The sequence below is a fragment of the Stegostoma tigrinum genome, chromosome 19, assembly GCF_030684315.1.
Source record: "Stegostoma tigrinum isolate sSteTig4 chromosome 19, sSteTig4.hap1, whole genome shotgun sequence".
NCBI lineage: Eukaryota > Metazoa > Chordata > Chondrichthyes > Orectolobiformes > Stegostomatidae > Stegostoma > Stegostoma tigrinum.
In genome coordinates, this window is record NC_081372.1 from 48583017 (window position 1) to 48596077 (window position 13061).

Here is a 13061-nt window from a genome sequence, read left to right on the forward strand (position 1 = left end):
ATCTCTGGATTAACACTCCAGCAATAATACAACTAGGCCATCACCTCACCTTAATATACTTAAAATAGCTGACAACACTACAGGAAGGGTCCAAAGGAACAAAGTTACTGAGGCAACATGGGACAATCATGTCGCTACTGCCTCAAACAACCAATGAAACATCACAGAGTGAAAATGTGAGGGATCCCAAAAATGCTTAACGAGGGCAGAAGCTATGGGCCCTGGTAGAACAGTAGGAGTCAAGGAGTCACAGAGAAGATTAAATATTTCATTCTACTAGTTCATCTTTGTATCTTGTGGGCCTTCTAAATGCCAGTCTCTGACAGGAGTTATAAAGTTTGAATGAAGGTAACCAGGAGTGCAGCTGTTCTGCCTTTTAACCAAATCAGCTGTTACCGACACATTTTGTCAATATTCCTGGCCCGTTGAGAGTCATCCAACTTTGATCACTCTCTCTATCTTAAGTTATGTCAGATGCCATTTACACATGCATGCAGAATATCTAGGACAGTAATTATTAACATGTCATTTGTGAACATGTTCCAGTTAGGAAGGGGATACATCTTCTGTGAACAACCGGTTCTCCCAGAAGGCAATTTCCATTTGGAACCGAGATAACTGACATATTTGACAAAGCGAACAAAATTTGGCCCTAAATTCCAGTTTTGCCTCCATTAATACAAATAGTATTCTCAGACTTAATAGTGTAATGAATTTTCTTTTAAAGTTGCAAAAATATGGAGTCGAATGGTTTTGCCAATTTATGCCGATACAGAAAGAACATAGAACATAGAACATAGAACAGTACAGCACAGAACAGGCCCTTCAGCCCACAATGTTGTGCCGACCATTGATCCTCATGTATGCACCCTCAAATTTCTGTGACCATATGCATGTCCAGCAGTCTCTTAAATGACCCCAATGACCTTGCTTCCACAACTGCTGCTGGCAACGCATTCCATGCTCTCACAACTCTCTGCGTAAAGAACCTGCCTCTGACATCCCCTCTATACTTTCCACCAACCAGCTTAAAACTATGACCCCTCGTGCTAGCCATTTCTGCCCTGGGAAATAGTCTCTGGCTATCAACTCTATCTATGCCTCTCATTATCTTGTATACCTCAATTAGGTCCCCTCTCCTCCTCCTTTTCTCCAATGAAAAGAGACCGAGCTCAGTCAACCTCTCTTCATAAGATAAGCCCTCCAGTCCAGGCAGCATCCTGGTAAACCTCCTCTGAACCCTCTCCAAAGCATCCACATCTTTCCTATAATAGGGCGCCCAGAACTGGACGCAGTATTCCAAGTGCGGTCTAACCAAAGTTTTATAGAGCTGCAACAAGATCTCACGACTCTTAAACTCAATCCCCCTGTTAATGAAAGCCAAAACACCATATGCTTTCTTAACAACCCTGTCCACTTGGGTGGCCATTTTAAGGGATCTATGTATCTGCACACCAAGATCCCTCTGTTCCTCCACGCTGCCAAGAATCCTATCCTTAATCCTGTACTCAGCTTTCAAATTCGACCTTCCAAAATGCATCACCTCGCATTTATCCAGGTTGAACTCCATCTGCCACCTCTCAGCCCATCTCTGCATCCTGTCAATGTCCCGCTGCAGCCTACAACAGCCCTCTACACTGTCAACGACACCTCCGACCTTTGTGTCGTCTGCAAACTTGCTGACCCATCCTTCAATTCCCTCGTCCAAGTCATTAATAAAAATTACAAACAGTAGAGGCCCAAGGACAGAGCCCTGTAGAACCCCACTCACCACTGACTTCCAGGCAGAATATTTTCCTTCTACTACCACTCGCTGTCTTCTGTTGGCCAGCCAATTCTGTATCCAAGCAGCTAAGTTCCCCTGTATCCCATTCCTCCTGACCTTCTGAATGAGCCTTCCATGGGGAACCTTATCAAATGCCTTACTGAAGTCCATTGCCTTACTGAAGTCCAAAGAAGCATTGGAAATACGTAGGACATTGATAATTCCTTACAAGCAAATATAACAAACACAGGCTTGGGTTGTCCCACAAACCCATCATGCAAAACTGTGGTTTTGTTATCCTTTACCAAATATTTACAAACAGACTATGAAGGAGTAGGATATGGTGATTTCACAGGATTTCTGTTTATCTAATTTGGGAATAGCAGAACCTCCATCTATACATCTACCCAAGATTTACCCCAATTTGTCAAGGAGCAGAATGCTATCATGGCAGGAAATTCCCAGTGCATGTTTCATATTCTGGGGCATGACACACTACTTATTAAAATTCTAGCTTGAAAAATTTTTGCTGTGTTTTTGATGCTAATTGTTACATGTCAGCTGTGACTTAGTTAGCAGTTGATTCATCGCTGATTTACAAGATTCTGGGTTCAAAGCCCCACCCCATGCATTAAGTACTAAAATGAAGGCCAATTCTTCAGTCCAGTGGTAACAGAGCAGTGTTAGAGGTGCAGCCTTTCAGATGAGAAGTTAAATGGAAGCCCAGTTAGCCTGTTTGGATGAATACCCCATGACACTGCTTTGAAGAAGAGCTGGGAAACCATCCCCACTGTATTGACAATACCTATCAACTAATCAACATCACAAAATAATCTGGTCATTATTATATGTCTTTTGCAGGAGTTTGCTGAATATAAATTGGCTGTCACCAATTGCATATACAGCAGTGACTGTGCTACAAAAGTAAATAATTGGCGGTACTTTGAGATGTTCACTGATTTTGAAGAGTGCACCATATATGCAAACTTTTCTTCATTTCAGGTTTCATAAATATCTCCAATATTTGTGCTATAGTTTCTGTTCTGCAGTTTGTTTGTTGCAAAAACTTTTAGTTACAATGGCAATTGTAAATGATTCAAAACATTGCATGTTGCTTGTAGCTTGCTCAGGGCAGTTGCTGATGGACTGATGGCTTTTCTTGCAAAGTTGAGAGGTGTAAACAGAGGATTGTGAACTTCCTTTTGGAACACGGAAAGGTTTGGATATCTTATACAATTAACCTGGCTAAAATGAATGTGGTGACTAGTTTGTGTACCTTTAGCATCCTTTTGAAGATTTTCCCTGCCAGACGAATGTTTGTGCATACATTGTGAAAAATGACACTGGAGTCCATGGCAGCTTACAGCAAGAGAAAGAAATACAGAAATAGGACAAGAGAGATAGGCCTCTCAAAATAACCTTGTTAACTGCTTGACTGAGTTCAATTCTTGGGTTTCCCTACAGGAAGTATGGATTTCCCTGGCTAGGTATAAAATGAGAGGAGATGGCTGAAGGCTTAAGAAAAATGTGACCTTCATTTGCACTTTCACAGTTCTGGGATCCTTTGGGGAATCGCCAGTCTCGTGGTCTTTGCTGCTGCTTATGAACAATAAATATAAACATTGCAACATCCTCTGAAGCTTCAGTTGAAACATATAACTTACTACTTCACTTTATTTTCTGAATGATGTACAATTATTTCCTGTGTATATAGGCAATTGTTTGAGAGTTGCAACTATGAGATTAGACCAGAGGACAATCAAAAGGCTATATGTTTTTTCCTTTATTCATTCATTGGATGACAGTATTGCTGGCTAGGCAGCATTTATTGCCCAAATGGCAGGTTAAGAGTTAACCACATTGTAGTGGGTCTGGAGTCACATGTAGGCCAAACCAGGTAAGGCTGGCACAGATAGTAGGAACTGCAGATGTTGGAGAATCTGAGATAACAAGACGTAGAGCTAGATGAATACAGCAGGCCAAGCAGCATCAGAGGAGCAGGAAGGCTGACGTTTTGGGTCTAGACACTTCATCAGAAATGCTATCCCCTGAGGTTTGTCCGGAGGGTAGAGGGTAACTTCTTCAGGGCAGGCATCCTTAGAAGAAGCTTCGCAGTGGAGTTAAAATTGTATCAGAGATAATAGGCACTGCAGATGCTGGAGAATCCGAGATAACAAGGTGTAGAGCTGGATGAACACAGCAGGTCAAGCAGCATCATAGGAGCAGGAAGGCTGACGTTTCAGGCCTAGGAAGGGTCTCGGCCCAAAGCATCAGCCTTCCTGCTCCTATGACGCTGTTTGGCCTGCTGTGTCCATCCAGCTCTACACCTTGTTATCTAGGTAAGGATGGCAGTTTCCTTCCCTAAAGGACAATGGTGAACCAAATAGATATTTTCAACAATCGACCACAGATTCATGGTCATCATCAGATTCTTAATTTCAGATTTTTTTTGAACTCCAATTCCACCACCTGCCATGGTGGGATTCAAACCCAAGTCCCTGGAACATTACCTGGATCTCTAGATTAACATTCCAGTGATATGCCACTAGGCCATCACCTCCCCATTGTATGAGGTAATGTTCCTGAAGGATTTAAATTTCATGATGTACACTCCATCTGGTGATGTCCTATAGCCTGTGGTTGGAGACAGTGAGTTTGAAACTACTGGTCAAAGGGAGCAGATTATTATGAACAAATCTCGAGAGCCCTAATTATACCTGACAAGCAATGGAATTGTACTTTTTTCTATCATGCAATAAACGACCAGGTTAACTCACAGCGATGTGTTTCCTGAAAAACCCTGCTGGTGGTGCATCCCTAGATCATTAGACAGGCCTCAGGCTATGTCCAAGCAAAGCAGAATTGGTGTCAATGAAGTGTCTTAAATTACAATGTAGACATTGCAAGTTAATAAAGAGTCATTTTATGCCTGCAAAGCCTCTGTCCCAACAATGAGTGTGTGACATGCACACCACATCAGCAATGCAGCAGGGCAGTATCGCAAATGTATACTGAATTGTTACTGAGGGTTCATTATTGTAGCACTGTCTGGGAGAAAACAACATTCAGTGTACCAGCCATTGTATGTGGCTCGCACTGATGGGAATAAATACTTAAAGCAAGTACAACGGAGATAATGGGAACTGCCGATGCTGGAGAATTCCAAGATAATAAAATGTGAGGCTGGATGATGAACAATTCCCAATTCCTCCGCCTCCGCCGCATCTGCTCCCACGATAAGACATTCCACTCCCGCACATCCCAGATGCCCAAGTTCTTGAAGGACCGCAACTTTCCCCCCACAGTGATCAAGAACGCCCTTGACCGCGTCTCCCGTATTTCCCGCAACACATCCCTCACACCCCGCCCCCGCCACAACCGCCCCAAGAGGATCCCCCTCATTCTCACACACCACCCTACCAACCTCCGGATACAATGCATCATCCTCCGACACTTTCGCCATTTACAATCCAACCCCACCACCCAAGACATTTTTCCATCCCCACCCCTGTCTGCTTTCCGGAGAGACCACTCTCTCCGTGACTCCCTTGTTCGCTCCACACTGCCCTCCAACCCCACCACACCCGGCACCTTCCCCTGCCACCGCAGGAAATGCTACACTTGCCCCCACACCTCCTCCCTCACCCCTATCCCAAGCCCCAAGATGACATTCCACATTAAGCAGAGGTTCACCTGCACATCTGCCAATGTGGTATACTGCATCCATTGTACCCAGTGCGGCTTCCTCTACATTGGGGAAACCAAGCGGAGGCTTGGAGGCCGCTTTGCAGAACACCTCCGCTCAGTTCGCAACAAACAACTGCACCTCTCAGTCGCAAACCATTTCCACTCTCCCTCCCATTCTCTAGATGACATGTCCATCATATGCCTCCTGCACTGCCACAATGATGCCACCCGAAGGTTGCAGGAGCAGCAACTCATATTCCGCCTGGGAACCCTGCAGCCTAATGGTATCAATGTGGACTTCACCAGCTTCAAAATCTCCCCTTCCCCTACTGCATCCCTTAACCAGCCCAGTTCGTCCCCTCCCCCCACTGCACCACACAACCAGCCCAGCTCTTCCCCCCCACCCACTGCATCCCAAAACCAGTCCAACCTGTCTCTGCCTCCCTAACCGGTTCTTCCTCTCACCCATCCCTTCCTCCCACCCCAAGCCGCACCCCCAACTACCTACTAACCTCATCCCACCTCCTTGACCTGTCCGTCTTCCCTGGACTGACCTATCCCCTCCCTACCTCCCCACCCATACTCTCTCCACCTATCTTCTTTACTCTCCATCTTCGGTCCGCCTCCCTCTCTCTCCCTATTTATTCCAGTTCCCTCTCCCCATCCCCCTCTCTGATGAATGGTCTAGGCCCGAAACGTCAGCTTTTGTGCTCCTGAGATGCTGCTTGGCCTGCTGTGTTCATCCAGCCTCACAAGCAAGTACAACATTAGCTTCAAAGCCCCTCCCAAAAGCACCCTACTGAAGACAACTCCTTTAGTTTATCCCTGTAGCCCTGCATTTCCCATGGTTAATCCCTCTGACTTGCCCATCCTTCGAAACTATGGGCAACTTAGCATGGCCAATCCACCTAAACCTGCATATATTTGGCTTGTGGAAGGAAGCCAGCACACCCAGAAAAAAACCCATGCAGACCTGGGGAGAATATGCAAACTCCACACAGTCACCCAAGGGTGGAATTGAGCCTGAATGCCTGGTGTTGTGAGGCAGCAGTGCTAGCCACTGAGCCACCATGCCACGCAGAGGTTGTATCTTTTCATAGGGATGAGGATCCCATGTACTCTTAGTTTCATTGAATCACAAGTGAGGAGCTGCACTGCTTTATAACTCAAAATCTTAATACTTTCTGTCCTACAGATTAGTCAAGCAGCAGCCTAACGTTGTCTCTAAGGCATGATTCTGTGAGTATGAATATGTCCCAGATAACACCCTCCCTGTAAGCTACCATCTCACCAGAAAGACAGACCCAGGAGAGGTGGAAGTGCACAGGTATACAGTCAAGAGAGAGTTCCCCTGGGAGTCCTCAGCCTCAACTTCAGAACCCTTGACGTCTCATAACATCAGGTCAAACATGGGCAAGGAAACTTCTGGATGATTGCCACATACCATGTCCCTCTTCAGCTGATGAATCAGTGCTCTTCCATGTTGAGCACCACTTAGATGATGCACTAAAGGAGGCTAGGCCACAAAATGTACTTTGGGTGAGGGATTCCAATGCCCACCACAAAGTGTGGCTCGGCAGCAGTACTATTGATCATGTTAGTCAAGTCCTAGAGGACGTAACACCTAGACTGGGCTGCAGCAGGTGGTGAGGGAACAAAAAAGGGAAAAAATACTTGACCTCATCTTTACCAATCTGTCAGCTGAAGATGAGTCTACCCATGACAGTATTGCTAACAGTGACCACTGGGCAGTCTTTGTGGAGACAAGATCAGTTTTCACATTGAGAATACTTTACATCCTGTGTGGCACTATCATTGTGCTAAATAGGACAGACTTGAAACAAAACCAGGTACTCAAGGCTGGGCATCCATGAGACACTGTGGACCATCAGCAGCAGAATGGTACTCCAGCATAATCTGCAACCTTGTGGCCTGGCAGATTCCATGCTCAACCATCATCATCAAATCGGGGATCCACCCTAGTTCAATGGATAGTGCAGAAGGGTATGTCAGGTGCAGTCGCAGGCATACCTGAAGATGAAGTATCAACCCGGTGAAGCCACCAAACATAACCTCTTGCACACCAAACAGCATAAGCAGCAAATGATAGACTGGGCTACCCACAACCAACAGATCAGATCTAAGCTCTGCAGCACTGACAAATCTAGCCGCAAATGATGGTGGGTAATTAAACAATTCACCAGAAGAGAAAAGCCTGCAAATAATCCCATCCTGACTAATGAGGGACTCACTACATAAGTGTAACAATATTTCAACAATGGTACCAAAATCCTGTACTCGGGAACTTGCCATTCCCCATTGCCAAACTGTTCCAGTAACGCGACAAAACTGTTACCTACACAGCAATGCGGAAATTTCCCAAGTATGTCCCATAGGCAAAGACAAAGCTAATCCAGCCTGGCCAATTACCATCCCAATTACTACACTTGATCAACAGCAAAGTGATGGAAGGTGTCATCAACAGCGTTATCAAGCAGCATTTGCTCATCAATAACCTGCCCACTGATGCCCACTTTGGGTTCTACCAGGGCCACTCAGCTTCTGACCTCATTACAGCCTTGGTTCAAATATGGACAAAAGTGCTGAATTACAGAAGTGAGGTGAGAGTGACAGCCCTTGATACCAAGGCCACATTTGACTGAGCCCTAGCAAAACAGGATTTGAATGTGTCTCGAGGCGCAAGCTCTCCACTAATTGGAGTAATACCTGACACATAGGAAGATGGCCATGTTTGTTGGAGGTCAGTCATCTCAATTCCAGGACATTGTCTGCTTCATCAACAACCTTCTCTCCATCATAAGGTCAGAGGTGGGGGTATTCACCAATGATTGGACAATATTAGCACCATTCATGACTCCTCTGATACTGGAAGTAGTCCATGTTCAAATGTAACAAGATCTCAACAATATCCAGGCTTGGGCTGACAAGGGGCAAGTAACTTTTGTGCCAATCAAATGCCAGGCAATGACAATCTCCAAGAAGAAACAACCTAGCCACTATCTCTCGACATTCAATGGTATTACCATCAATGAATTCCAAACTACCAACATTCTGGAGGTTACCATTGACCTGAAACCCAACTGGAGTCACCAAATAAATGCAATAGCTGCAAGAGCAGGATAGAGGCTGGGAATACTGTGGTGAGTAACTCACCTCCAGGCCCTCCAAAACCTGTTCACTATCTACAAAGCATGAGTCAGGAGTGTGATGGAATGGCCCTCACCTACCTGGATGTGTGCTCCTCCAACAACGCTCAAACTCATATGAAAATTATTTTTCCATAATGAATTTACTTTAATTTGCTTCATGACTTGGATTAATTCTCAATCAATTAGATTTACACTTTTTACAATATAATTTCTACTCATCATTCTCTACAACTTCAGTGTCACTCTCCCTAATAAAAGCAAAGTCCATACCGGTCTGATTAGAGATTTTCTGACAATTGGATGGACATACACAAACATTCTTCTGGTGACAAAAAGGGACACATAAATAAGAAAAATTACAATTCATATTGCTTCTGTTTTGTTCACTGCCTATTTGTTGGCATTTTCTACCATCAGCAGGCTAAAGGTTAAGATTTTTACATAAACAGTGATTTATGATGTCATTATCTGGGGAACTGACTTGGAAAAGTGTCTGAGGAATCTAGGTTTTCAATGGATTCAACTATTAACTTTTGAGCACTTCAGTAATTGTAGCATTTCAGCTTTAGAGACTAGTTCAATTAGCCATGGCATTTCTGCTAAGCTCATTTCTCTGCTATATCTTCAGCACTGTTATATAAAATATAACTTACATTAATGCTCTCATATTATGTCCTTAATAAATGCAACTAGTTGATCATTAAGAAGAAATAATTAGGTAGAGGATCATTAAACCCAAACCTATTGTGACTGTTGACAATTGTGGTGGAGAAATTTGATTTCTATTTACACTTAAATGAACAGATTGAATCACTTTCTGCTGAATTTCAAATGCTTGGTAAAGCATCTTTCACGTGAGATTTTGAACTCCTTTGTTTCCTGGACTGGTGCACAGTTACATGATGGAGTAAATTTAAATAAGTAGAAGTATCCAGATTTACAGAGGTATTTACCTCTTATACATAGCTAAGTACAGATGAGGGATACCATTCAATGAATCCTTCAATGAAATATCATGATCTCTGAAATAACTGCATGGAAGCCAGGTCCCATCACCAATCACCTTTTAGTTACTTGTGCACAGTATACCGACTGTGGCCAGCCAGCTTGGAGTCAGTCCTCAACTGAGGAGGCTCTAATCTCCTGATTACATTTTTTTTCATATTAAATTACATGAAATAATGAGTCATTCAGGTTGTTTAACTCTGTTACCGTATCCTAAGGCTGCTTTCAGGCTTGCAGCAGTGCACTGAGGCAGAAACTTAAACATTCTGGCCAATTTCCAGAGGTCATCTTCCCAGGATTACTGAATTAATTTTGTCCAGATCTCCCTGCTGGAAATGCAGCATTTCATTTGTTAAAAACTAAGATCACAGCTCTGAGGAGAGGTTAGACAAATTTGGATTATTTTTGATAGAATGTCGGAGGCTGAAGGGTGCCCTGACAGAAGTGTATAAAATTATAAAAAGCATGGATAGGGTGAATAATTGGAGTCTCTTTCACAGAATGGAATGCCAAACACCATGAGGCATAGGTTTAAGGTGAGAGGGGTAATATTTAAAGGAGCTGTGTGAGGCAAGTTTTTTTGCAGAGTGTGGTAGGGCCCTGGAATGCAGTGCCAGTGGAGGTGGTAGAAGCAGACATGATAGCCGAGCTTAAGAGACATTTAAACAGACACATGCACAGACAAGGAATACGGGGATATGGACCATGTGCAGGCAGGTGAGATTAGTTCAGAGTGGCATCATAGTCGGCATAGCACAGTGAACAGAAGTGCCTGTTCCTGTACTGTACTATTCTATGTTCTAATGTTTCAAATCAGTAGCAGAGCATTTAGAACATGGATCTCTATGATTTTCTCACATGATATTGATTGAAGTGATCATGTTCATTCTTTTTTCTTTGATGTTTAGCTAATACAAATTGAAAATCAATCAGATTTTGAAATTTCTGTACAAAGGCAGGTATCCCGACCCCAAGTTATCCTTTGTTTACTTGTACACAGTACTCTGGCTGTGGGCAGGTCAGAATCAATCCTCAACTGAGGAGATTCTCATCTCCTAATTGTATTGATCAGCCAAGATGTTCCTGATTGGCCCGGGCTCACAGCCCCAATCAGTAACCTCATAGTCAAGAAGGTCCAACTGGTCCCAATCACTACAATCTCCCTTCCCCTATTATTTAACTATCTTTTGACTTTTCCTACTGACCTAAACTGGATTATTCTGAGTATTATATCCCTGAATGAAAAAAAATGCTTTTTAACATTAGTCCTTTGCCAGAACCTGTTCTTGAGTAGCATGAACATTTTCTTTGCATTACATTGTTTCAATATGGATTTAATTGAATATCTGCTTCACAAGACACGGAGATAAATTTCATATAGAAGTGACTATCATGCATACGCTATCAAATTTACCCTGAATAACAATAATTGTTTCAAAAATTGTATAGCGATTATATGCAGAGCAGGCGTCTTTTAATGTATGTTGATTTGGATTTGTTGTGTGTAGTTTGGCTATTCTTCAGGAGCGCAATGAATTGGAATTTAAAAGGTGATGAAGTAACACTGACAAGAGTAGAAGAGAACTTTGCAGAGAGAGATGGGAAGAACAATATCAAGACAGAGGACTTTGACTATGTGCCGAAGAGCTGGATATAGTAACCTGTAATGTGTAAATGTAAACAAAGATTATTGCAGGATAATAAAATGTGAGGCTGGATGAACACAGCAGGCCAAGCAGCATCTCAGGAGCACAAAAGCTGACGTTTCGGGCCTAGACATCTTGGAATTCTCCAGCATCTGCAGTTCCCATTATCAAAGATTATTGCAGGACTGGAGAGTAAGAAAGCCCTCCTGCAAATTAAGTATAAACCAAGGATGCTAGAGACCAAGAAATCTGGGAGCAGGCAACAATCCATAAGAGTGTATGTGTAGGCATCCACCATAATATTATTGAGCAGGACTCAGAGAAACACTATGCCTTTTAGAAGTTAGATGAAATCACAATGTGACACTCTAGTACAAGTGTACCCCAACTTACACAGAATAAACTCAGTAGGCAGTCAGTTAGCAGCTAAACAGTGAGCCATGTATATAAAACATAATAGTAACCTAAGTAAGGACATAACCTGGAATATACATCAAACTCTAAAAAGCCTTATTTGTTCATAATCTTTAAGATACGTGTCTCAATAAGCAGCCTGAGTCTCTGTGGCATATGCATTGTTAGCTAACATGTTATAGAACATGAACAAATTGCAGTGGCAGCAAGTGGGTGCCAAAAGGCATTGACAGCAAATAGGGGTACTAGAAGGTGGTGGCAGTAAGTTGGCACCAAAGAAGATAACAGTGGTGGTAATTTTGAAAAGTTACTTTCCTCAGTTACCAATTGCATGTCCTAATTTCGATATGCAGGCCACTTTCAACAATCAAGACTATAGGCTAGAGCAGCACTGAACCAAGAAACACTTGTGAAGACTCCCTCTAACTCTCCCTTTTAAAAGTTGTCAACATAATGTAGAAAACAGCAATTTTTAAAAAGTGCTAAAGACAGCTCTAATTTATTAAAACAATTCTTGAGGAAAATACATTAAAAAAGGATGAAATCATGTTATTAATTGAACAGGCCTTACTTGCATGCAGACATTGATCACATCTGCCAACTTGCTTCTTGAAAAATGTGAAATGTACCTTAAATATGCATACATGATTTTTTTTTGGTATGAACATGTCCCACCCATATAAGCTTGGTCCTTTCGAGTAAGTTACTTTTAAAGCCACGGCAAGGATGAAGAAGGAGAAGTCAACAAAGCTAACAAACATTATATTTCATTACAGACCCTCTGTATATATGTAATTTTTAAAGAACATAAAACAGCACAGTAAGAATGAAAATCAAACATCTGAAAATCAAAGCAGTAAGGCATACAGGATTGTATAGGAATGGTAAACCAGAGGATTGGAAATCTTTTAAGAACTAGGAGACAATGATTAAAAAACTAAAAAGGATGGAGAAAATTAATCATGAATGCAAATTGACAAGAACTGTGAAAGCAAACAGCAAAAGCCTCTTTGGGTTTTATAAAAGAAAGAATAGTTAATGTAAGTGTGAGAGCATGGTAATCAGCAATAGTGGGTAGAGAAATGGCAGATGATTTTAATCAATATTTTTCATTCATTTTCAAGGTAAAGGACACTCTAAATACCTCAAAGACAACAGATAAGCAAGGTGTAAATGGGAGGAAAGATCTAGAAAAGACTCCATCAAAAAGGACAAAGTGAGCGTATACAAGAAAGGCAGACAGTCACCACAGCCTGATGGCCTAATTCCAAAGGGTTTAAAGGAAGTGGCTACAATGACACTGAAATATTAATCAAAATATTCCAAAACTCATTGAATTCCAGAAGGGGTCGACTAGATTGGAAAGCTATTGAT